The sequence below is a fragment of the Hyperoodon ampullatus genome (genome assembly GCF_949752795.1).
Source record: "Hyperoodon ampullatus genome assembly, chromosome: 10".
In the NCBI taxonomy this organism is placed as follows: Eukaryota; Metazoa; Chordata; class Mammalia; order Artiodactyla; family Ziphiidae; genus Hyperoodon; species Hyperoodon ampullatus.
In genome coordinates this window covers 9,727,979-9,752,117 of record NC_136923.1, presented here as the reverse complement: position 1 = coordinate 9,752,117, position 24,139 = coordinate 9,727,979, and the positions used below count along the sequence as shown (strand labels likewise).

Here is a 24,139-nt window from a genome sequence, read left to right as displayed (position 1 = left end):
TGGAACAGGAGGCTGAGAAAAACATAGATCAGTCTCAAACTCAGCCTGCAGCCTACATCCAAGTCCAGCCATCCCATTTCATGAAATGGAACTGGCCAGCTGAGCCCAACCAACCTCAGCCAAATCGGCCAACCTGAACATCTGTGAGAGTGAGAAAATATTTGTCACTGTAAACCACTGAGGAATTTAGCTTTTAGCTTTTGTTGCATAGAATTAATGAAGCAAAAGATAACTGATGTACCCGTTAACATTTTATGGACTACATAGTTGTGATATTGTGATTTAAAATAAGAAATATATATTTGGTTTTCCTCCCTTTTCTGGCACAGAGAAGCTAAAGCACTAGGAATTTCCTAAGTGAGGAGACCAATAAAGGTGTCTTTGGTTAGGTTAAGGAGGTGGCTTTTGGAAAGCACCTAAGGTTGGGGGCTGGTTGCCAGCAGAGTCAAGCAAGATTAGAGGTTTTGAACTCTCAGCCCCACTGCCCAATCTCTGGGGAGGAGCTGGAGGTGGAGTTCAGTCACCAGTGGCCAATGATTTAATCAATCAGGCCTATATAATGAAGTCTCCACAAAAACCCAAAAAGACAGGGTTCAGGGAGCTTCCAGGTGAGGGACCACATGGATGTGCTGGAGACGGGTGCCCTGGAGAGCATGGAAGCTCCGCCCCCTTTCCCGGTACCTTGCTCTAGGCATCTCTTCCATCCGGCTGCTCTTGAGTTACAACCTTTTATAATAAACAGGTAATATGAGTAAGTAAAATGTTTCTCTGAGTTCTATTAGCCAGTCTAGCAAATTAATCGAACCTGAGCAGCGCAGAAGGTCATGGGAACCTCAGATCTATAACCGTGTAGTCAGAAGTACAGGGGATAAGCTCAACTTACAATTGGCATCTGAAGTTGGGGTCGGGGGGCAATTTTGCAGGACTGAGCCCTTAACCTGTAGGATCTGATGGTACCTCCAGGTAATGAGGGTCATAAGTGAGTTGTAGGATGCCCAGCTAGTATAAGAACATTGCCTGGGGTGTGGAGAAAACCCCACACACGCTGGACTTGGTGAGTCAGGGTCTTACTAGTGTTGGCTGTTTTTAAATTAGTCTAATTACATATGTAAGATGTGGTGTCAGGCACCTCCCAAGTGTGTCATTCATTAAGTCAAGTCTCAAACAAGCCTATAAAGCAGATAATACCCTTGTCTCTGTTTTAGAGTCTTACAGAGGACCTTGCCTTTGATAAAAATCATTAGAATAATTCATCAGAGCTTACGCTTTTGAACAAGGAACCGAAGTGGATTTTGGAAATCCATATTAAGATCAGAAAAGCAGATGCTTCTGAAATTCTTAGGGAACACTGACAGCTTCTGCTTTGTAAGAAGAGATCTTGGCATATTCATGCTGGAAACCACTCTCATAGGCATAGCTGGTAAGAGCAGTGATCAAGGCTGCCGTTTATTGATTGCTTGTGTCAGACTCTATGCTTTGATCATATCCGTGAAGCCACTATAGCCAACTGCTATTGTTGCTACCCTTTATCCTTCTGTGTTATAGCTGGTCAACTGAAGTTCAGAGAGGTGAAGTAATGTACTTAATGTCACACAGCTTGTACATGACTAAACTGGAACTCAAATACAGCCCCAACTTCTTATCTAACAATACACTAAGCTACCTATTATAGTACCTGTTTCTTTGCCGCATGGTTTACAACCTTGTTCACAACGATTTTTTTCTGTACAAATGTTATAATTCGTATTTGAATGATTTTAACATTTTTTTGCAATTTTTCCTTGAAGAGATAGTTATTGAGAATATATTATGTATGCACCAGACACTGTGCAATGCAATGGAAGTGAACAATTGGAAAGAGCTTGGGACTGGATATCAGAAAACCTAGATAGTGTTGCTCTATGATCATAGAGCAGAAAAGGGTAGAATGGGTTTCATATGCAACTTCCACTAAGGTTTCTATCCAGTGGAACTTGTTGCCTCATTTTATGGACGATGCTGCATGGCACCATGGTAAAGAGCACGTGTTTTCAGAGTCAACGAAAATTGGACATAAGTTCTGGTGTTATCAAATCGGGTCCCACTGCTCACCGCTTACAAAATCAATACTCACAAATGTTGGTAGAAAGGAAAAGTGCTTTTAATTAGAATGCTGGCAATCTGGGGAGGTGGTGGACTCACTGTCCCCCAGAAGCCACCTCTGAAAGATTCTGCTCAACCGTGAAAGCTTTTCAAAGGAAACAAGAAAGTAATCTCAGTTGATCACTGAGATAGGGGGTCAGAGTTGTCGCCATCCCCCATTGTGTGCAGGCATGTGTGCAGGCGTGTGTGCAGGCATGTGTGCAGGCTGTCGACTCCTCGTGATCTTTGTTGAGATGTTATCTTGTTCACACAGTTTGTTCGTGGCGAGATTACTGAAGGAGAAGCTGGGGAAGAGATCTGGTCATCTGTTAATTACTCATTCTTCGTTTCTAATTCTTTGATCCATGCAAAGAACCAACAAGTTAGGCATGGTATTATGTGATCAAAAGATTTAAGGGCTTCCCTGGTGGCGCAGTGGTTGAGAGTCCGCCTGCCTTTGCAGGGGACACGGGTTCGTGCCCCGGTCCGGGAAGATCCCACATGCCGCAGAGCGGCTGGGCCCGTGAGCCATGGCCGCTGGGCCTGCGCGTCCAGAGCCTGTGCTCCGCAACGGGAGAGGCCACAACAGTGAGAGGTCCGCGTACCGCAAAAAAAAAAAAAAAAAAAAAAAAAAAAATTAAAAGGTGTGCTGGGGAGATGCATGAGGGAAGGGATGTGGGAACAGATGTATATGTATGACTGATTCACTTTGTTATAAAGCAGAAACTTAAAAAAAAAAAAAAAAAAAAAAAAGGTGTGCTGGGGCCAGAGATGACTACAGCATGGGGGTGCCTGGTTTAAGTTTGCTGACAAGACAAAGGGGTGCCTCCTGCAGAGACCTCTTTCCCGCAAAAAGCTTTTTCCTGCCAAAAGCTTACACTGGCTCTGCTACTACCTAAGAGCTTGGACAAGTTACTTTACCTCTCTAAGCCTCACTACCTTTTATCCCTGCAATTTTAAATGTAGAGCTGCTCTCATATTGGCAATAGTCAAGAGTGAAGATGTACTAAAGCTATTAGCTCAATGACTGCCTGCAGTAAACAGTCAATACGTCATATATTAATGATCCCTATTGTCTTCTAAGGAATTTTGTCCAGGCCACTCACCATCTGGATCATTCTCATTGGAATATACTCTCATTTGAAGACATTACTCTTAAAAACATCACAGGATTGAACCCCTTTTTCTAGTTGATGTTCAGCGCTACGTAGGTGGACAGCAGATAGGAATCAAGTCTATTCCTCTCCCTGGGCTTCAGTTCTTTGACATTAAGATGAGACATTGGAATCAGATCAACTTTGAGTTCCTTCTAGCTATAAAACCAAAGCAAACCAACTAACAAACCAAAATGCATGATTCAAAGAGGAAATCGAGGTGAATATTAATTCTTGTGTGTTTGTGTATATGTGTGCATGGCTGAATGCTTCTAATTGACCGTTTTTAATAGGTCCTGTGTTACCTCTGTCTCGTGAAATGTTCTGTGTCCTGAGAGGCTCAGAGGAAATGTATGGTATGTTGGTAGTTATCCAGAAAAATGCTTCTCTCCTGCTCACTAAATAGCTGCTGCTACCCAAGTGGGTGAGAATCTTGGTTGTAAGAAATCAGAAGCAAAACACAAGATTTTTTTGTTTGTTGTTGTGGTGGTTGTTTGAATATTCATCAACATACATTTGAATTCTAAGGCAACACTTGAAGTGTGATAAATCCCGTTTTACAGATGACGAAACTCTGAGAGTCCACGTAACTAGATGGTTTCCATTCAGTGTTACAGTAAATTATGACTTGTGATCCTCAGTTTAAGTTCCCGACTGCTTCTTTGCCCATATGTAAACTTAGTAATAACTGATATATGTGATTTGTTCTATAGCATATTACTATTCTGTCACACAGGCAGTGTGTAGAAAGCAGGCGAGGTGAAAACCATGCCGGATGGCACAAGTGCTTTCCTAAGGTCAAGTCATTCCCCCCACATCAATATTTTTGACAAAAGCAAACAGCCGAAAGAATTCTTAAAATTCAATAACAAATGAAGAATTCCCAAGAAAAGACAGAGACCAGAAAATGATCATCTCCCTTATTTTCTTCTACAGTGGCCTCTCCACCAGGAAGGAAAAAAATATATTTTCCAGGCTTTGCTTGAGACATCTTTGCATATTACATCATACACAATCTACTGGAGTTCTTTTAATTTCCAGGAGCACTCCAGACAAATCACTTACCCACCCTTTGGCCTATCTCTGGTGATTATTCCATTTTTTGTAATCAGTTGTGCTGGAAACATTATATTTTAATCATCTAATATAGAGGGAGCCTCCACTTCGTAGTACGTTGCATACACTCTCTCTGTCTGGTGCTAATACAGTGTATTTTTTTTTTATCTTTATCGGAGTATATAATTCCTGTACAATGGTGTGTTAGTTTCTGCTGTATAACAAAGTGAATCAGCTATACATATACATACATCCCCATATACCCTCCCTCTTGCGTCTCCTTCCCACCCTCCCTGTCCCACCCCTCTAGTTGGTCACAAAGCACCAAGCTGATCTCCGTGCTATGCGGCTGCTTCCCACTAGCTATCTATTTTACGTTTGGTAGTGTATATATGTCCATGCCACTCTCTCACTTCGTCCAGCTTACCCTTCCCCCTCCCCGTGTCCTCAAGTCCATTCTCTACATCTGCGTCTTTATTCCTGTCCTGCCTCTAGATTCATCAGAACCTTTTTTTTCTTTAGATTCCATACATATGTGTTAGCATATGGTATTTGTTTTTCTCTTTCTGACTTACTTCACTCTGTATGACAGTCTCTAGGTCCATCCACCTCACTACAAATAACTGAATTTCATTTCTTTTTATGGCTGAGTAATATTGCATTATATATATGTGCCACATCTTCTTTATCCATTCCTCTGTCGATGGACACTTAGGTTGCTTCCATGTCCTGGCTGCTGTAAATAGTGCTGCAGTGAACATTGTGGTACATGTCTCTTTTTGAATTACGGTTTTCTCAGGGTATATGCCCAGTAGTGAGATTGCTGGTTCATATGGTAGTTGTATTTTTAGTTTTTTAAGGAACCTCCATACTGTTCTCGATAGTGGCTGTATCAATCTACATTCTCACCAACAGTGCAAGAGGGTTCCCTTTTCTCCAGATCCTCTCCAGCATTTATTGTTTGTAGACTTTCTGGCCATTCTGACCAGTGTGAGGTGATAATCTCATTGTAGTTTTTATGTGCATTTCTCTAATGATTAGTGATGTTGAGCTTGCTTTCATGTATTTGTTAACAATCTGTATCTCTTCTTTGGAGAAATGTCTATTTAGATCTTCTGCCCATTTTTGGATTGGGTTGTTTGTTTTTTTTTTTTTGATACTGAGCTGCATGAGCTGCTTATATATTTTGGAGATTAATCCTTTGTCAGTTGCTTCGCTTGCAATTATTTTCTCCCATTCTGAGAGTTGTCTTTTGGTCTTGTTTATGGTTTCCTTTGCTATGCAATAGGTCCCATTTGTTCATTTTTCTTTTTATTTCCATTTCTCTAGGAGGTGAGTCAAAAAGGATCTTGCTGTGATTTATGTCATAGAGTGTTCTGCCTATGGTTTCCTCTAAGAGTTTTATAGTGTCTGACCTTACATTCAGGTCTTTAATCCATTTTGAGTTTACTTTTGTGTATGGTGTTAGAAAGTGTTCTAATTTCATTCTTTTACATGTAGCTGTCCAGTTTTGCCAGCACCACTTATTGAAGAGGATGTCTTTTCTCCATTATATATTCTTGCCTCCTTTATCAAAGATAAAGTGACCATATGTGCATGTGTTTATCTCTGGGCTTTCTGTCCTGTTCCATTGATCTGTATTTCTGTTTTTGTGCCACTACCATACTGTCTTAATTACTATACTTTGTATACTGTACTTGATTACTGTATAGTCTGAAGTCAGGGAGCCTGATTCCTCCAGCTCCATTTTTCTTTCTCAAGATTGCTTTGGCTATTCAGGGTCTTTTGTGTTTCCATACAAATTGTGAAATTTTTTTGTTCTAATTCTGTGAAAAATGCCATTGGTAGTTTGGTAGGGATTGCATTGAATCTGTAGATTGCTTTGGGTAGTATAGTCATTTTCACAATGTTGATTCTTTCAGTCCAGGAACATGGTATATCTCTCTGTCTGTTTGTATCATCTTTGATTCCTTTCATCAGTGTCTTATAGTTTTCTGCATACAGGTCTTTTGTCTCCTTAGGTAGGTTTATTCCTAGGTATTTTATTCTTTTTGTTGCAGTGGTAAATGGGAGCATTTCCTTAATTTCTCTTTCAGATTTTTCTTCATTAGTGTATAGGAATGCAAGAGATTTCTGTGCATTAATTTTGTATTCTGCTACTTTACCAAATTCACTGATTAGCTCAGGTAGTTTTCTGGTAGCATCTTTAGGATTCTCTATGTATAGTATTATGTCATCTGCAAACAGTGACAGCTTTACTTCTTCTTTTCTGATTTGGATTCTTTCTATTTATTTTTTGTCTCTGATTGCTGTGGCTAAAACTTCCCAAACTATGTTGAATAATAGTGGTGAGGGTGGACAACCTTGTCTTGTTCCTGATCTTATTGGAAATGCTTTCAGTTTTTCACCATTGAGAATGATGTTGGCTTGGGTTTGTCATTTATGGCCTTTATTGTGTTGAGGTAGTTTCCCTCTCTGCCTACTTTGTGGAGAGTTTTATCATAAATGGGTGTTGAATTTTGTTGAAAGCTCTTTCTGCATCTTTTGAGATTATCATATGGTTTTTATCCTTCAGTTTGTTAATACGGTGTATCACATTGATTGATTTGCATACATGGATAAACCCCACTTGATCATGCTGTATGATCCTTTTAATGTGCTACTGGATTCTGTTTGGTAGTATTTTGTTGAGGATTTATGCATCTATGTTCATCAGTGATATTGGCCTGTATTTTTCTTTTTTTGTGACATCTCTGTCTGGTTTTAGCATCAGGGTGATGGTGACCTCATAGAATGTGTTTGGAAGTGTTCCTCCCTCTGCTATATTTTGGAAGAGTTTGAGAAGGATAGGTGTTAGCTCTTCTCTAAATGTTTGGTAGAATTCACCTGTGGAGCTATCTGGTCCTGGGCTTTTGTTGGAAGATTTTTAATCACAGTCTCAATTTCAGTGCTTGTGATTGCTCTGTTTATATTTTCTGTTTCTTCCTGATTCAGTCTTGGGAGGTTGTGCTTTTCTAAGAATTTGTCCATTTCTTCCAGGTTGTCCATTTTATTGGCATATACTTGCTTGTAGTAATCTCTCATGATCCTTTGTATTTCTGCAGTGTCAGTTGTTACTTCTCCTTTTTCTTTTCTAATTCTATTGATTTGAGTCTTCTCCCTTTTTTTCTTGATGAGTCTGGCTAATGGTTTATCAATTTTGTTTATCTTCTCAAAAAAACAGGTCTTAGTTTTATTGATCTTTGCTATTGTTTCCTTCATTTCTTTTTCATTTATTTCTGATCTGATCTTTATTATTTCTTTCCTTCTGCTAACTTTGGGGTTTTTTTCTTCTTCTTTCTCTAATTGCTTTAAGTGTAGTTTAGGTTGTTTATTTGAGATTTTTCTTGTTTCTTGAGGTAAGATTGTATTGCTATAAACTTCTCTCTTAGAACTGCTTTTGCTGCATCCCATAGGTCTTGGGTCGTCGTGTTTTCATTGTCATTTGTTTCTAGATATTTTTTGATGTCCTCTTTGATTTCTTCAGTGATCTCTTGGTTATTTAGTAGCGTATTGTTTAGCCTCTATGTGTTTGGATTTATTACAGTTTTTTTCCTGTAATTGATATCTAGTCTCATAGTGTTGTGGTCAGAAAAGATACTTGATACAATTTCAGTTTTCTTAAATTTGCCAGGGATTGATTTGTGATGCAGGATATGATCTATCCTGGAGAATGTTCCATGAACACTTGAAAAGAAAGTGTATTCTGTTGTTTTTGGATGGAATGTCCTGTAAATATCGATTCCATCTTGTCTAATGTGTCATTTAAAGCTTTGTGTTTCCTTATTTATTTTCATTTTGGATGATCTGTCCATTGGTGAAAGTGGGGTGTTAAAGTCCCCTACTATGATTGTGTTACTGTCGATTTCTCCTTTTATGGCTGTTAGCATTTGCCTTATGTATTGAGGTGCTCCTATATTGGGTGCATAAATATTTACAATTGTTATATCTTCTTCTTGGATTGATCCCTTAATCATTAGGTAGTGTCCTTCTTTGTCTCTTGTAATAGTCTTTATTTTAAAGTTTATTTTGTGTGTTACGAGTATTGCTACTCCAGCTTTTTTTGATTTCCATTTTCATGGAATATCTTTTTCCATCCCCTCACTTTCAGTCGGTATGTGTCCCTAGGTCTGAAGTGGGTCTCTTGTAGACAACATATATATGGGTCTTGTTTTTGTATCTGTTCAGCCAGTCTATGTCCTTTGGTTGGAGCATTTAATCCATTTACATTTAAGGTAATTATTGATATGTATGTTCCTATTACCATTTTCTTAATTGTTTTGGGTTTGTTTTCATAGGTCTTTTCCTTCTCCTGTGTTTCCTGCCTAGCGAATATCCTTTAGCATTTGTTGTAAAGCTCATCTGGTGGTGCTGAATTCTCTCAACTTTTGCTTGTCTGTAAATGTTTTAATTTCTCTGTCAAATCTGAATAAGATCCTTGCTGGGTAGAGTTATCTTGGTTGTAGGTTTTTCCCTTTCATCACTTTAAATATATCCTGCCACTCCCTTCTGGCTTGTAGTGTTTCTGCTGAAAGATCAGCTCTTAACCTTATGGGGATTCCCTTGTATGTTATTTGTTGTTTTTCACGTTCTGCTTTTAATATTTCTTCTTTAATATTTTTGGCAGTTTGCTTAATATATGTCTTGGCGTGTTTCTCCTTGGATTTATCCTGTATGGGACTCTCTGCACTTCCTGGACTTGATTGACTATTTCCTTTCCCATATTAGGGAAGTTTTCAACTGTAATCTCTTCAGATATTTTCTCGGTCCCTCTCTTTTTCTCTTCTTCTTTTGGGACCCCTATAATTCAAATGTTGGTGCATTTAATGTTGTCCCAGAGGTCTCTGAGACTGTCCTCATTTCTTTTCATTTTTTTCTTTATTCTGCTCTGCCGTAGTTATTTCCACTATTTCATCTTCCAGGTCACTTATCTGTTCCTCTGCTTCAGTTATTCTGCTATTGATTCCTTCTAGAGAATTTTTAATTTCATTAATTGTGTTGTTCATCATTGTTTGTTTGCTCTTTAGTTCTTCTTGGTCCTTGTTAAACATTTCTTGTATTTTCTCCATTGTATTTCCAAGATTTTGGATCATCTTTACTATCATTATTCTGAATTCTTTTTCAGGTAGACTGCCTATTTCCTCTTCATTTGTCTGGTCTGGTGGGTTTTTGCCTTGCTCCTTCATCTGCTGCATATTTCTCTGTCTTTTCATTTTGCTTAACTTACTGTGTTTGGGGTCTCCTTTTCGCAGGCTGCAGGTTCATTGTTCCCGTTGTTTTTGGTGTCTGTCCCCAGTGGATGAGGTTGGTTCAATGGGTTGTGTAGGCTTCCTGGTGGAGGGGACTGGTGCCTGTCTTCTGGTGGGTGGGGCTGGATCTTGTCTTTCTGGTGGTCAGGGCCGCATCCAGTGGTGTGTTTTGGGGTGTCTGTGAAGTTAGTATGATTTTCAGCAGCCTCTCTGCTAATGGGTTGGGTTGTGTTCCTGTCTTGCTAGTTGTTTGGTATGGGGCATCAGCCCTGGAGCTTGCTGGCCATTGTGTGGAGCTGGGTCTTAGCATTGAGATGGGGATCTTGGGAGAGCTCTCGCCGTTTGATATTACGTGGAGCTGGGAGGCCTCTGGTCATCCAGTGTCCTGAACTCGGCTCTCCCACCTCAGAGGCTCAGGCCTGACACCCGGCTGGAGCACCAAGACCCTGCTCTGTCAGCCACACGGCTCAGAACAAAAGGGAGAAAAAAAGAAAGGAAAAAAATTTTTTAATTATTAAAATAAAAAAATAATAAAAGAGAGCAGCCAAACCAAAAACAAATCTACCAATGATACCAAGTGCTGAAATCTAAACTGAGATAAACATAGAAATCAGAAACAAATCAGTCGCAGACAGCAAACCCCAGGTCTGCAGTTGCTCCCAAAGTCCACCGCATCAATTTGGGGATGATTCGTTGTCCATTCAGGTATTCCACAGATGCAGGGTGCATCAAGTTGATTGTGGAGATTTAATCCGCTGCTCCTGAGGCTGCAGGGAGACAAATTTCCCTTTCTCTTCTTTGTTCTCACAGCTCCTGGGGTTTAGCTTTGGTTTTGTCTCCACCTCTGTGTGTAGGTCGCCCTCAGGCATCTGTTCCCTGCCCAGACAGGAGGGGGTTAAAGCAGCAGCTGATTAGAGGACTCCTGCTCACTCAGGCCAGGGGGAAGGAGGGGTACGGTAGGCAAATTGAAATGTGGGGCGAGCCTGCGGCAGCAGAGGCTGGCATGACCTTGCAACAGACTGAGGTGTGCCATGTGTTCTCCCAGGGAGATTGTCCCTGGATCATGGGACCCCGGAAGTGGCAGGCTGCACAGGCTCCCAGGAGGGGAGTTGTGGATAGTGACCTGTGCTTGCATACAGGCTTCTTGATGGCAGCAGCATCAGCATAATGCTTCATGCCTGTCTCTGGGGTCAGAGCTGATAGCCACGGCTTGCGCCCATCTCTGGAGCTCGCTTAGGCGGTGCTGTGCCTCCTGTGGGCACGCGGGGAAGGAATCCCCTCTCCTCATGCACCCTGAAACAATGGTCTCTTGCCTCTTCGGCAGGTCCAGACTTTTTCCCGGACTCCCTCCCAGCTAGCTTTGGTGCACTAGCCCCCTCAGGCTGTCTTCATGCAGCCAACCCCAGTCCTCTCCCTGAGGTCTGACCTCCAAAGCCCAAGCCTCAGCTCCCAACCCCACACACCCCAGCGGGTGAGCAGACAAGCCTCTCAGGCTGGTGAGTGCTGGTCGGCACCGATCCTCTGTGCGGGAATCTCCCACTTTGCCCTCTGCAACACGGTTGCTGTGCTCTCCTTCGTGGTTCTGAAGCTTGCCCCTGCCCACCTCCCATTTCCACCAGTGAAGGGGCTTTCTTGTGTGGAAACTTTTCCTCCTTCACAGCTCCCTCCCAGAGGTGCGGGTCCCGTCCCTAATTTTTTGTCTCTGTTTTTTCTTTTTTCTTTTGCCCTACCCAGGTATGTGGGGATTTTCTTGCCTTTTGGGAAATCCGAGGTCTTCTGCCAGCATTCAGTAGATGTTCTGTAGGAATTGTTCCACATGTAGATGTGTTTTTGATGTGTTTGTGGGGAGGAAGGTGATCTCCACGTCTTACTCCTCTGCCATCTTGAAGGTCCCCCCCTAATGCAGTGTATTAAAAATGATTATTTCTGTGTGTTAGCCGGGATTGGAAGTGTCTGTGTGTTTGTCAGTGTTTGCTAAATCCTTTGAAGTCAGTTGCCAATTCTAGTACCTTGTAACTTTAGGGACCTAGCTGATGAATCCAGTTGAACTGTCAGCTTTTCCGGGCTAGACTGGATATATAAAGAATCTCCATCCTAATTGCTTTAATTAATGACTGCAGAGATAAGACAACCCTTGGAGAGAAACACTGCAACATCTTTACAGCATCTTTGCCCCACATGGTGACAGACTAACAATAATCTGGTCTTGCTGGGCACTTGGCATCTCCATTGCTGCACTTTTACGGGACACCTACCATGACAATAATGTGTGGGGATATAAACAGAGTGACGTCTCCCCAGCTCTGAAAGGGCTTATAATTTTATTGAGAAACGAGCCTCAAATGTATCAAACAAGTTGAGAATAAACAAAAATATTGTGTTAAAATAATTTTAGAGAAAGGAGGTAACATTTTGGGGAGTGGCTTTGGCCCACAGGGATTTTATAGCCCCAGGTGATTGGAAGGGCAGATAAGGAGAGACCAGAGTCCATTGACTGGATCAGCCCGTTCAACCTCTCTCCTAGAGACTGCCAAGTTCTGTCCTCCTGTCTTTGTAATTGTTCTTCCCTCTGTATGGATTCTTCTTGCCCCAGCTCTTCAGATGGCTCCCTCCTTTTCTGTAGTTGGATCTGAGCTCTATAATTACCCCCAGAGGGTCACCTCTCCATCACCGTATCCAAAGGGACACAACACCCTCCCGTGCCCCGTCTTTTATCAGACAGACCTCATTGCCATTTTTATAATCACCTCTTCTAAGCTGTGAGCTTCTATGAGCAGAGACCTGACGTTTGCCCATCATTGAATCACAAGTGCCACACAGATTGTGGGCATTGAAAAAATATTAGTTGAATACATCGTTTGCGGCCAGGAACATTTTATCATAAGCAGCAGAAATGGACTCTGGTTAGTTGAAGCAAAAGGGAATTAAATGGCATTTTCTCTTCTGAAGTTGGAGAACCAGGCCTGGAAACAGGCAGGAAACAGTCCAGTCTAGAGAACTTGGAAGCAGGAACCACAGTAGAGGGCTCAGCAGGGAACATCTGGTTGGGGCACAGCTGCTGGGGTCAGTAAACACCAAACACATCTGTTGACTTTGGACACATACAGAATTTGTAGTTCCACATTGAGAAGTATGAGCAGATAGGAATCACACTAAGTCCTGAGAGAGAGCAGCTACAACACCGTGTGTGTTGTAGGGAAAGCTGCTTCTGGGACAACTATGGCTCTTCTCCAAAGATTTGTCAGAGTAAAGGGACAGCCATGGTTCTGATAAGGCGTGCAAGCTAACGGAAGCCAGTTAACCTATCAGCAGATAAAAGCTGAGGCCACGTCCTCTCTTAATACATAGTCCAGTTGGAGAACTGATTCCACTAACTTTACATACTCAGGACAGATGGAATAAACCTGAATTGACTATTGCTCGATAGATAGTTACAACTGAGAAAACACTAGATTATTCTAGTTTGTTCTGACGCTTGAAAATATTGCTTCTCTTCAGACTTCTGAGTATTTTATTTCTTTTTTATAAAAGAATTCATAGTGTATAATGTAGGGTTCAGTTTTATTTTAAAGAAGATAGAGTTTCTAACATATTTTTATCTCTGGTTGAAAAAAAAGATATAATTCCTCGTTAGCATTACTCAACACCTATTTGCATTCTTCTGATAATAGTACCTTGATTTTTAATTTGAGAAATCACTCCTCTTGCCATATCCTCATTCCAAGAGTAGATCTGTAGTATCTGAGAGCAGAAAAAGACCATACGTATTATATCCTTACCTAGAATATTAAAAACCAAAGTGGTATTTTGAATGTCTAGGTGCTCAAAGCACTGGTCTGCAGTGTTTCCTTTTCAGATAGTTAAGTATTTCCTTACTAATTTCTTATACCTAATTAATTAAGTAAATAGTCAAATAATTAATCCTAGTCAATCCAGTGAATGGAGGTGGTGAGGGATATAGCTGTAGTGAGACTGTCAAAACCAGAATATGTCAGCTAACCTTTGAGTGATAAAATAGCACTAGAAGTAGAAATCAAATTTATAATATGCCCTGTGGGAAATATAGAAAGAAAGTGAGGATTAAACTAAGGAGTGATAAATAACAGCTGAGGTACTGGGGAGAAAACACAGATCTGTCCCACAAAGTTATATTTCTTTAAATGTTACTTCACATGGTGTTTTATCCTTATATTTAAATGTGAATGCAAAAACTGTGTTTAACAAATATTTGTCCAGTCAACAATATTAGTGTATAATTTATACACAGGTATATATGTGCACATATATACACACATGTATATATATGTAAAAGGGGGTCAATTTGTTTATGGTACACTAAACTCTCAGAAATGATTTTCTTAAAGCTGTTTACTTTTGTTAATGAGCAATACCGTGGTGAGGTGGGAATGTATTTCTTAAGGGTATTCTTAGCCATCTAAGAATGTTTGGTCAGTTTTCTTATTAGTAGATTGAAAAGTTGTTATGGAAAAAGTGGTTCATAGGGCATTTCCTCTGAGAAGAATAGAGAGGAAAATGAAACCAGAAGTTGAGAATTTACAAAATCCTTGGGAAAGTAGCAATAATGTCATATGAGTCAGCTCAGAATATTTTCACTTACTTGCCCTGCATTTATTGAGCTCTTCCCATGATTCAGCACCGTCTCCACTTGACGGTATATCCGCGTTGGTGTGCCATGACTGCAAGAGGAAGTGCTTTGGACCTCTCAGTTCCATATCAGGGAGATCCAACCTGTGCGCTCATAAGCCACTTCATAATGGACTTCGACTATAATCCATCTGGGAAGAAGTGTATTCACCCAAGTTAATTAAGCCCAGAGAATGACGGTCTTAAGGTCAACCTAGCAGTAATCTTGCTTTAGTAGCGCTTCAGAAAGGCTTGATAGAAAAGGCAAGCACAATTCATTTCCTCTGAGTACGTGACAAGTGGAGCTGGGCTTATATTTTCAGCTGGAGAGATTGTCTTTAATATTAAGAAGACTCTCCCAAACCTAAATATCAGGGGATAAAAAAAGAACACAGGAAAGGAAGGATATGGAATCATCAATAAGGACTTGAAAAGCCAAAACCTTGGTTCTGCTTGTTTAATTACATATCTTGGCAGAAGAGAGTTAGATAAGATCCCTTTTGTGTATGTGATTCCATCCACACCTGGCAAACTATGAAAGTAAGCCAGTGTCATCTCTAATATTTATTGTTTCTTTTTTTAATTAATAAAAATGCCCTATCAAATGCATCTTGTTTACATTGATTTTTGAGATTTTGACTGTTTATTTCTCTTCCTTCTCACTAGAGTTTCAAATTCCCCTTTTGGTAGACCTTACCTTGTTTTTCTTTCTAGAAGGGTCATTTAGGAGCTCAATCATGTGGGCCCTCTCTTACCATCTTGAACTTTGTAATTTTTTTTCCTCCCTCTGAACATGCCTTTTGAACATCCAGTCTCCCCAGAGAGTGTCCTGTGCAGCCACAGGCGATAATTTAAATCCCTGCCTTTGTTTCCCATCAGTTTCATCCATGCCTGTTGTGTAGAAAGCTCCCTTAGGAAGGCAGGATGGTGTTGGCCTAAATTATGGCTGTATTCTCAGTGCCTGCTACATATGGTCCCTGGAGCATAAAAGGTGCTCAACACAGATTGAATGCATGAATGAACAAATAAGGAACTGAATAGTGTTCACTGGGGAACCTTGTAGCCAATGTTCTTTAGATACAGATAAATTCAATGCACATTAGAGTCAGATTTCTTCCCTTGCAGGCAAGAGAAACTGACTGCAGTTAGATTAGGTAGAATATAGGAAGTTATCAGAGCGAGATGCCTTAGCCCAGGGGAGATATAGGGGTCAGGTCAAGTCAGTCCTGCTGCCTGTTTTTGTATAGCCCACCAGCTAAGGATAGTTTTTACATTTGCAAATCATTGAAAAAAATCAAAACAAGAGCAATATTTCGTGACATGTGACAACCACATGCAATTCAAATTTGAGTGTCCCTAAATAAAGTCTTGTCGTGACACAGCCGTGCCTTTTGTTTACGGGTTTTCTGGGGCTACATTTGCATTGTGATGGCAGAGCGGAGTAGTGGTGACTGAGACTGTCTGGCCAGCAAAGCTTAAAATGCTCATTACCTGGTCCTTTACAGAAGAAGTGTGCTGATTCCTAAGTTAGCTCATGGAATTCAAGCCAGGCAGTCAGAGCTTAGGGAATTCAGAAACCAGGATACTGTTAGGAATCCAGGTAGCAGAAAGGAAAAGACTGGCACTTGTGATGCCACCATCAGAGGAAATCTGTTCACCCCCATCTCTATTCAGCTCAGATCTCAAATTCCAGAAAAAGGGAGGCTGAATAGTGTGGCTTAGTGTACATGCCCACCCCATGACTATAGCGATGAGGCTGGAGGGAACCTTGATTAATATCTTCATTATATGGAAACTTAGCAAAAAGAGCAGACGTTCACTACTTGAACAGCGATGCCGAGATAAAATCGTAGCTGAGCCTGTTGTCTTCTTCTTCCAAAGATAAACAGAAGCTGTTTGCCACCTGGTCACATTCAGAGGCTGCTGGGCAGTGGTGGGTATACACACCTGACACAGTGACCTCTTGTCATCGAGTGGCCTCCTCAAGTTGGAGTGTGTTCCCATTCATCCCAAGTTTCAACTACCATTTCTTCAGCTGCGTTCTGTTCAAGCTGATCGTACCCAGTGATGCACCATCTCATGCCAAAGTAGCCCAGCACCAGGGGAGGCACTCACTTTATTTTTAAAGATTTCTTTTGATTTTCCCAACCAAGTTTCAGAACTGCTTTCCATCACCTTTGAATGGAGCTAAACTGAAGATGTCTAAATGAGACCACAGAGGCATCAGCGCTTGTCCCGAGAGGTGAAAAGAGGGGAGACTGGGAAGCACTGGACTTCTCGGCCTATCTTCAGTGTGTGTCCAGCCTCCGCCCTGAGGAGGCATTGCCAGGGAATTAAAAAGCTTCAGTCAGTGACCATGGAAAGGCTCATGAGCAACAGGTCTCAGTGCAAAAAAACGTTTTAGTTTTATCCTTTGTGAGAGGCTCATGTTCAACAGGATAGGAGATGTAGGTCATTTCCAAGCCTGAAAAATGTGAAATTCACTTTTATTTAAAATGTTAAATGTGATAGAAAGAAGAGAAGTTGGTAATTACCTTCCAGTGTAAGGGTCAAAGTTTCTCTGAGAGAAATGCACGTTCTATAGAGCCCATATGCAGTCGTTAGAGAAAATGACTCTGTGTGTGTGTGTGTGTGTGTGTGTGTGTGTGTATGTGTTGTATGTAATGATGTAAAATATTTGGCATTCTCCCATGGCCTTGACATGAGTGTGTTGTGACTCAACCTTTACTTTCCTTATTTCTGGGTTCCAGAGGAAGAGAGCTTTTTTTTTTTTTTTTTTTTTTGCGGTATGCGGGCCTCTCACTGTTGTGGCCTCTCCCGTTGCGGAGCACAGGCTCCGGACGCGCAGGCTCAGCGGCCATGGCTCACGGGCCCAGCTGCTCCACGGCATGTGGGATCTTCCCGGACCGGGGCATGAACCCATGTCCCCTGAATCGGCAGGCGGACTCTCAACCACTGCGCCACCAGGGAAGCCCGAGAGCTTTTTTTTTTTTTAAGAATCTTTTTTTGGGAGGAAGTAGGTATGGGGGGTGGTATTTCTGTTTTTGTTTTGTCTTTGGAGATGAGCCGTCTTTCGGGAAGATGAGAGATTGGTGTAGGAGTGTTGGTGGGCATTCTTCCTTCAAGTCAAGAATATGAAATGAAGTCCATTTCTCTTAAAAAAGACCTCCGTTGATGCCATGGACAACATTTTTACCCAACCTGGAGCCCACTTGGGAGAGGCCCTAGCGACTGCTGCTCTGAGGAAGAGAAGCTGAGATAGACATTCTTGGGGAGGAGGGAGAAGAGACAGAATGGGGAGGCATGGGACTGGCCAGTCTGGACTCCAGGGCCATCCTTCCCCCTCCCAGACACTAGCTGTGGTCACCGTGTTTAAAAAATTCATCAATGTGGCAGAGGCAGGAATACTAATTAAGTGTTTTGAGCATAATAGAAAATCAGTTTTAATTTTCCCAAATGGAACTATTGTTTACAGTTACAGATGGCTGCCAGGCAGTACCTGGAGAAAATAAATGAGTCCAGGGAGTAGGGAATTGCTTTCAATATCTATGCGTATTGCAGGGAAGCCATTCGAGAATTCAGCCTAAGAAGGTTGTTGCCCAGAAAACAGATTACCTATGAAGTCTGCAAAACGGTGTTTCCATTAGGACCATGCAGTCTGTGGTATCATGGGTTTGCATGTTCTCACCTCCCTCCTGGTGTTTTACGTAAAAGGAATGAGCACTCAGAATAGTTATTACCACATGGATTAAAAACCACAGAAACAAGCACCACTCCCTCCCCTGATGGCCACCAAACTAAAATTGCTTGTTCAGTACCCAAAGCTTTCTTGCCTCTCATCCAGCTTCTTCTACCTCCTGGGCTGTGTCTTCCTTAAGAATAGTGAAATGGATGCCCATATACCCTGCACCCAGATTCACAAATTGTTTAACACTTCCTTTTGGAGGGAAAAATTACACTCCCTTCCATGACTGAGCAAGGAAAGACCAACTCAATCCTCAAGACACACCTAAAGGACACCTCTCACCCGATCCCTGCCCTGGGTATTCTCTCTTGCTTCTCTGCACTGCCAGGGCAAAACAGGCTTTTCCTTTACTGCACTTCATCCTTCCTGTCTGTGGTCATTTGCATATTTATAATTATCTTTCAACTAGTCCCTGCAATACTTCATTTTAGTAAAGAGCCAAACTCAGTTCTTCACTACTAACCGTGCACCTTGAGGGACTGTCTTAATCCATTTAACCAGCTGTAAAATGGGGCTAGTGATAGTGCCTGGGGTGAGTCTTAATGAGTTATTGCAAATGAAGCTTCTAGAGAAAACGCCGGTGTGTAGTTTGAACTCAAAGATGGCAGCTGCTACTACTGTTTTTAATAAGATTATAAAATATTTATTTATCTTATTGAAGTATAGTTGATTTACAATATTGTGTTAATTTCTGCTGTACAGCAAAGCAACTCAGTTATACACATATATACTTTGTTTATATTCTTTTCCATTATGATTTATCCCAGGATATTGAATATAGTTCCCTGTGCTGTACAGTAAGACCTTGTTGTTTATCCATTCTGTATGTAATAGTTTGCATCGACCAACCCCAAACTCCCACTCCATCCCTCCTCCATCCCCCTCCCCCTTGGCAACCACAAGCCTGTTCTCTATGTCTGTGAGTCTGTTTCTCTTTTGTAGATAAGTTCATTTGTGTCATATTTTAGATTCCACATATAAGTGATATCATATGGTATTTGTCTTTCTCTTTCTGACTTACTTCACTTAATATGATAATCTCTAGTTGCAACCAACTATATTTTAATTCTCTTCTTGTCCCTTTTCTTTGAAGAAATAATCGGAGTACACTGCATACAAAAATAAGTAATTGTCCTCTTGAAAAGTCCCAGGGAAGGACAAAAATAAGAAGTTGGAGACAGAGGCTCACTCTAGGAGACACTCAGTATGGGTTGGCTTAAAGCAGTAATTACAAAGAATTGCTGCAACAGAACTATCTGAAGTGCTTGTTAATACTGCAGATTCCTACTGAATCAGAATCCCTGAAGCTCTTGGGCACTGCCCCCAGGACCCCCCTGTCGGAACTATCGGGCCATCTCATTTGTAGAATGTAATAATTAACACACATCACAGCATGGTACAATCCAAGTCCAGGGTGAGCCTGACTTTGCTCTAAGTATGAACCATAATTGAAGGAGGCATCGTGACCCTTTTCCCACTGTATCCCAATGGAATACTTTCCGTAATACACGAGCACTTGATTTCATTCTCTAGAGTCCTTTTCAGTGAAACTTTGCTCATATTTTAATACCTCTAAAACTTAATTGGTGTTTGGGAGTTAGCTGGATTTTTTTTTCCTGATTTCTAATGAGGAATCTCAATTCACAGAAGACATATAGTGTATCAAACCAATCTGGGTTTGAATTTTGTTCTTGTGTGACATCAGGCAAGTTCTTCAACCTTTCTGACCCTCAGTCTCCCCACGTGTAAAAATGGGAATACTGACAATACCTCAAGGGGCGTTGTGAGACTTAAGAATACACGTGAAAGCACTTACTACCCTTGCAAATTGCTCTGGAGATGTTAGTTTCTGTTTTTCTGAAACACAAGAGCACTGTTAGAAAGAGAGGAAAAAAAGAAACACATCTTCTCTCAACTAATGGTTTCTCAGTTTCAGGACTATGACATCCTGAGCAAAAGATAATTATTGATGTGTGTTTTGGGGAGGGGGAGGGGGTTGGTGAGAGGGGCTGTCCTGTGCATGGTAGGAGGTTTAGCAGCGTCCCTGGCCTCTCCTCACTAGATGTCAGTGGTACCGCTTCCTCCATATTCCCGACAACAAATATGTCTCCAGACATTGTCACATGTCCCCTGGGGGGTGAAAATCATCCCTTTGAGAACCACTGTTCTAACTTTTTGCCTGTAATTTTAAGGCATTAAATGGTAAAATAAAACTACAACATTAAACTTGCCAGTATTTTAGCAAACTAGCATCAAAGGGGAAACTAGAGCATTACCTACCTGTGATAGATATCCTCCATGAAAATTCCCCAGCCTTATGAAGGAGAACTCTCATGGTGCTGTTAGGTCGTAGCAACAAGTAATCAGTGGCTTAGCTACAACAAAGGGTTAGATTCTCAGCCTTGAAAGGCCATGACCTCAGGCTTTCTCGTGTCCCAGATCTACTGAGCTAGGGCTGGATGTCTCTTGTTGCAAAAACTAGGGAGCAGTGACCCTCGCATGAGACTGATGTAGAAAGCAGATGCTTATTTCCTTCATTTGGAAAGAGAAATGAAATTGTCAGGAGTAGCTTCATTCAAGTTAGTGTGACCAGGGCAGTTGATTCCTAAAATAATCGCAGGGGAAACCAAATTACCCAAGTTACCGGGAGAAGCACTGGAGGCTGGTAGCATCCAGGCACCAGCACCTGATGGATCTGTGCCACGATGGGGATGTGTACTCGTGAGGCGCTTGCAAGTTCTTCGATGGGCGTTGCCGACATCTACCTCAGCAATGTGACTCTTTCTCTGCTTCCATGGTCCTCCTTAGTGACACAGCGTTTCAACATTTTTTCACGTGGGTTTAATCTAATTCTGCTAGATTTTGCGCCTTGTTATTTACCTTGAGATGACCTTGTGAATCTCAGTGGGAATCAAACAGGTGTTTTTACAGGAGAACCTTAATTCCAGGTTCCTGGGAGGCACCTCTGTGCAGACCCCCTCCACCTCTCACCACCTAGCATACCGGTCTCTCTGCTGCCAGCTTCCCTGGAGTACACTGATCCCGTCCACAATTCCTTTTACAAGCGGGGCCATGGCAGCTTTATCTCTCTGACTCTCCTGGCATCACGGACAAAGGGTCTGACGAGAGGAGAGACAGTGGACTAGCCCGGGCTGCATGAATCACGCTGAGGCTCCAGCTGTGCTCTTTCCTTTCCTGTTGGCAATGTTTTGAGGTGGAGTTTCGTTGTTCTTGTTTGTTTTGTTTTAATTGTACAGTAGTTGTTTTGTCCTCACTTTACACATAGTTAAGAAACATTAATAAATACTGATGAAATGAAGGATACATGTTATTTGCCTAAATTAAGAAATGTTTGATAGGATTGTTATAACAGTAGTTAGTACTTATTGAGACAAGGTGCTGGTTCTTTTTAGGGCGCATGTGTAGCCCAGTCATTCGCATTTTGCGCGGATTATCCTAATTCATCTACGTAACGGTCGAATAATTCAGAACTTCTTTTATCCCGAAGTTGTAAGTGAAGTACCCATGTGGCAGAGGTAGGATCTGAACTGCTGCCCAAAGTGCAGATTTCAGGTGGCTGATGACCCTGGCAGCTAAGCCCCAGGAGAGGACAGCTGTGATGTGGTCCTCTCTCCACCAGGGCCTCAGTGTCTTCTACCACCAAGGCCTTGGCAGCATTTCCAGGGGGCTAGGGAATTTGAACTATGCCAACGAAAGTTTTGCAAAAATCGACCCCAGGATGGAGGTAGCTCCGAGTTAATGCCGTTAGGTGGCTCCTATGGGAAGTGCATCAGAAAGCATCATGGAAACAGCTTGCTCGTTCTGCGTGGCATAGCTAGAGAGCTCCTCATCGCCTTCTGTCATTCAGCTACGATCGGCTTCAAACAAGAGTATAGAAAGGTGCCAGTGTTCTCCTCTCTTCCTAGGAAAAGAGTCCATATCTAAGACTGCACTTACTCATTTCACCTGGCTTTTGTCACTAAGCTGTTAACTCACTGACATTAAAATGCTATGAAAAATACCTCTGAACAAGCTGGATTTTTCAAACGTCAAAATTATAATACTGCAGCTGCCAGCCCTGGTTTACGATAGCTTATGTTTTGGTGAAAAGCCTAACATCAGCCCATCAAACTCTGAGAAGCCAGGGGGAGTTAAAATAATAGCCTCTTAAATAGAAATGAGTAAGATGGTTGGTTATCAGCACATGGAAAGTAAGTTTCATGTAATACCTCTATACCTAGGTTAATGAAATAAGTCCTTAATTTTCCTCAGTGAAAACTAGACCTCTGATTAATGTTAAGATTTGGCTGGCTATTTTTAACATTAGTCATTTTCTTAAAAAATCTCTTGAAATAACTCTCATTCAGGCAATAATTTTGAGCACTTTTCCCTCTATTATCCCACTTAATTAAATCTTCACAGGAGCTTTGCTAAGGAGACATTATTCTCAACCCAGTCTGCATCTGAGGAGACTGAGGTCCGGAGAAATTAAGTGACTTGATCAGCTAGAAAATGACACTGAGAATATTTCACCCCATTTTTTCTAACTGTAAGTGCACTACTCTTCATGAAACCAAGTTGCTTCTCAGTAATCTTGAGAGTGTTTACTTGCACTAGTAAAACTAATTTACTGTAATTTAGCCATTATATTGCTTCTGAAAAATCAATATGTTTATCTATAACATAGTCTAGATCTAGAACCTTTGTTGTTCTATGGGGCTTCTGATGTTAATAGTATTCATTTACCCCTGATTAATTGGGGCAGAGGGAACAGAGGTCAGAGGGGTCATAGATAACTCCAAGTTACCAATGAAGCAAAACTAGGATCATTTCTGGATTATTCAGGGATCAATTTACCATTTTGTGCCTGAGTAGCATTAGGTGCCTGCACTTGTTGGCTTGGGCTGCCATAACAGAATACCATAGAATTGGGTGGCTTAAACAAAAGAAATGTATTTCCTCCAGTTTTGGAAGCTGGGAGATTCTAGGTCAAGGAGCTGGTCCATTCACCTCCTGGTGAGAGCTCTCTCCCTAGCTTGCAGATGGCCACCTTCATGCTGTGTCCTCACATGGCAAAGAGAGAGCTTACTGTTGCTGTCTTCTTCTTATAAACGTACTTATTCCATTACGAGGGCTTCACCCTCATGATCTCATCGAACCCTAATTATCTCCCAAAGGCTGCATCTCCAAAGATCATCATGTTGGGGGTTGGAGCTTCACCGTATGAATTCTGGGGTGTTTGGGGGGGTGGGTACAATTCAGTCCATAGCAGCACCTGAGACCTATTCATCAGTAAGTTAACTGTAAGCAGTATTAAAAAAATTACTCTGAAACTTAAGGGCTCAAAACAAGATACATTTATTTTGCTCATGAATCTGTAATTTGGGCAGAGTTTTGTGGGGATAGCTCGTCTCTGTTCCACTTTGCATCAGCTGGGACAGCTCAAAGCCTGAGCACTGGAAGCTTCTGAAGATTCATTCACTCACTTGGCTGTTGTTTGATACTGGCTCTTGTTTGATGCTGGCTGTTGGCTGGGGGCCTCAGTTCTACTCCACATGGGCCTATCCATATCATCTATCTGTAGGCTAGGTTGTGCTTCCTCACAGTATGGTTGCTCGTTGCTAAGGGCAAGTGTCCTAAGAGTGAGACTGAGAGAGACAGGTGGAAGCTATAGTCCAAGGACCCAGCCTTGGAAAAAACCATAACATCATTTCCACCATAGTCTGTTGGCTGGAGAAATCCGTTTCCCCTACCCACATCCAAGAAGGGGGGACAAAGATCTCTTGAGGGAGAAGATGTCAGTCATATTGTAAGAAGAGCATGTGAGATGGGCCATCTTTGGGAAACATCATCTTCTCGTAAGAGTTTGGTAATCTGATTATCCATGGTTGCTAGAACCCTGAAGGAAAGGCAAGATCACAAGGAGGCAGGCATGTTCCTGCTGAATTAGCAGGTTTAAGGAGCCACTTTTGTGGTCTGCCAGGTATGTGTCTGATCTTACCTTTATTAATCCTCCTGACTTGTGGTCTTCCTTGCATCACTTACTTCTCTTAAATTCTGTCTTCTTTATATTCCCAATTCAAATACTCTCTGGATGTGATAAAACACCACCCTAGGACTCTTAACATTTG

General features: G+C 41.7%; 1 protein-coding gene across 2 annotated transcripts in view; it reads left to right on the top strand.

Annotated features, from left to right (window-relative positions):
- Positions 1–24,139, top strand: part of GRM7 (glutamate metabotropic receptor 7) — a gene marked incomplete at both ends in the record, with an annotated part of 809,284 nt that overhangs the window by 568,346 nt on the left and 216,799 nt on the right. The gene's annotated exons all lie outside the window — the stretch shown is intronic.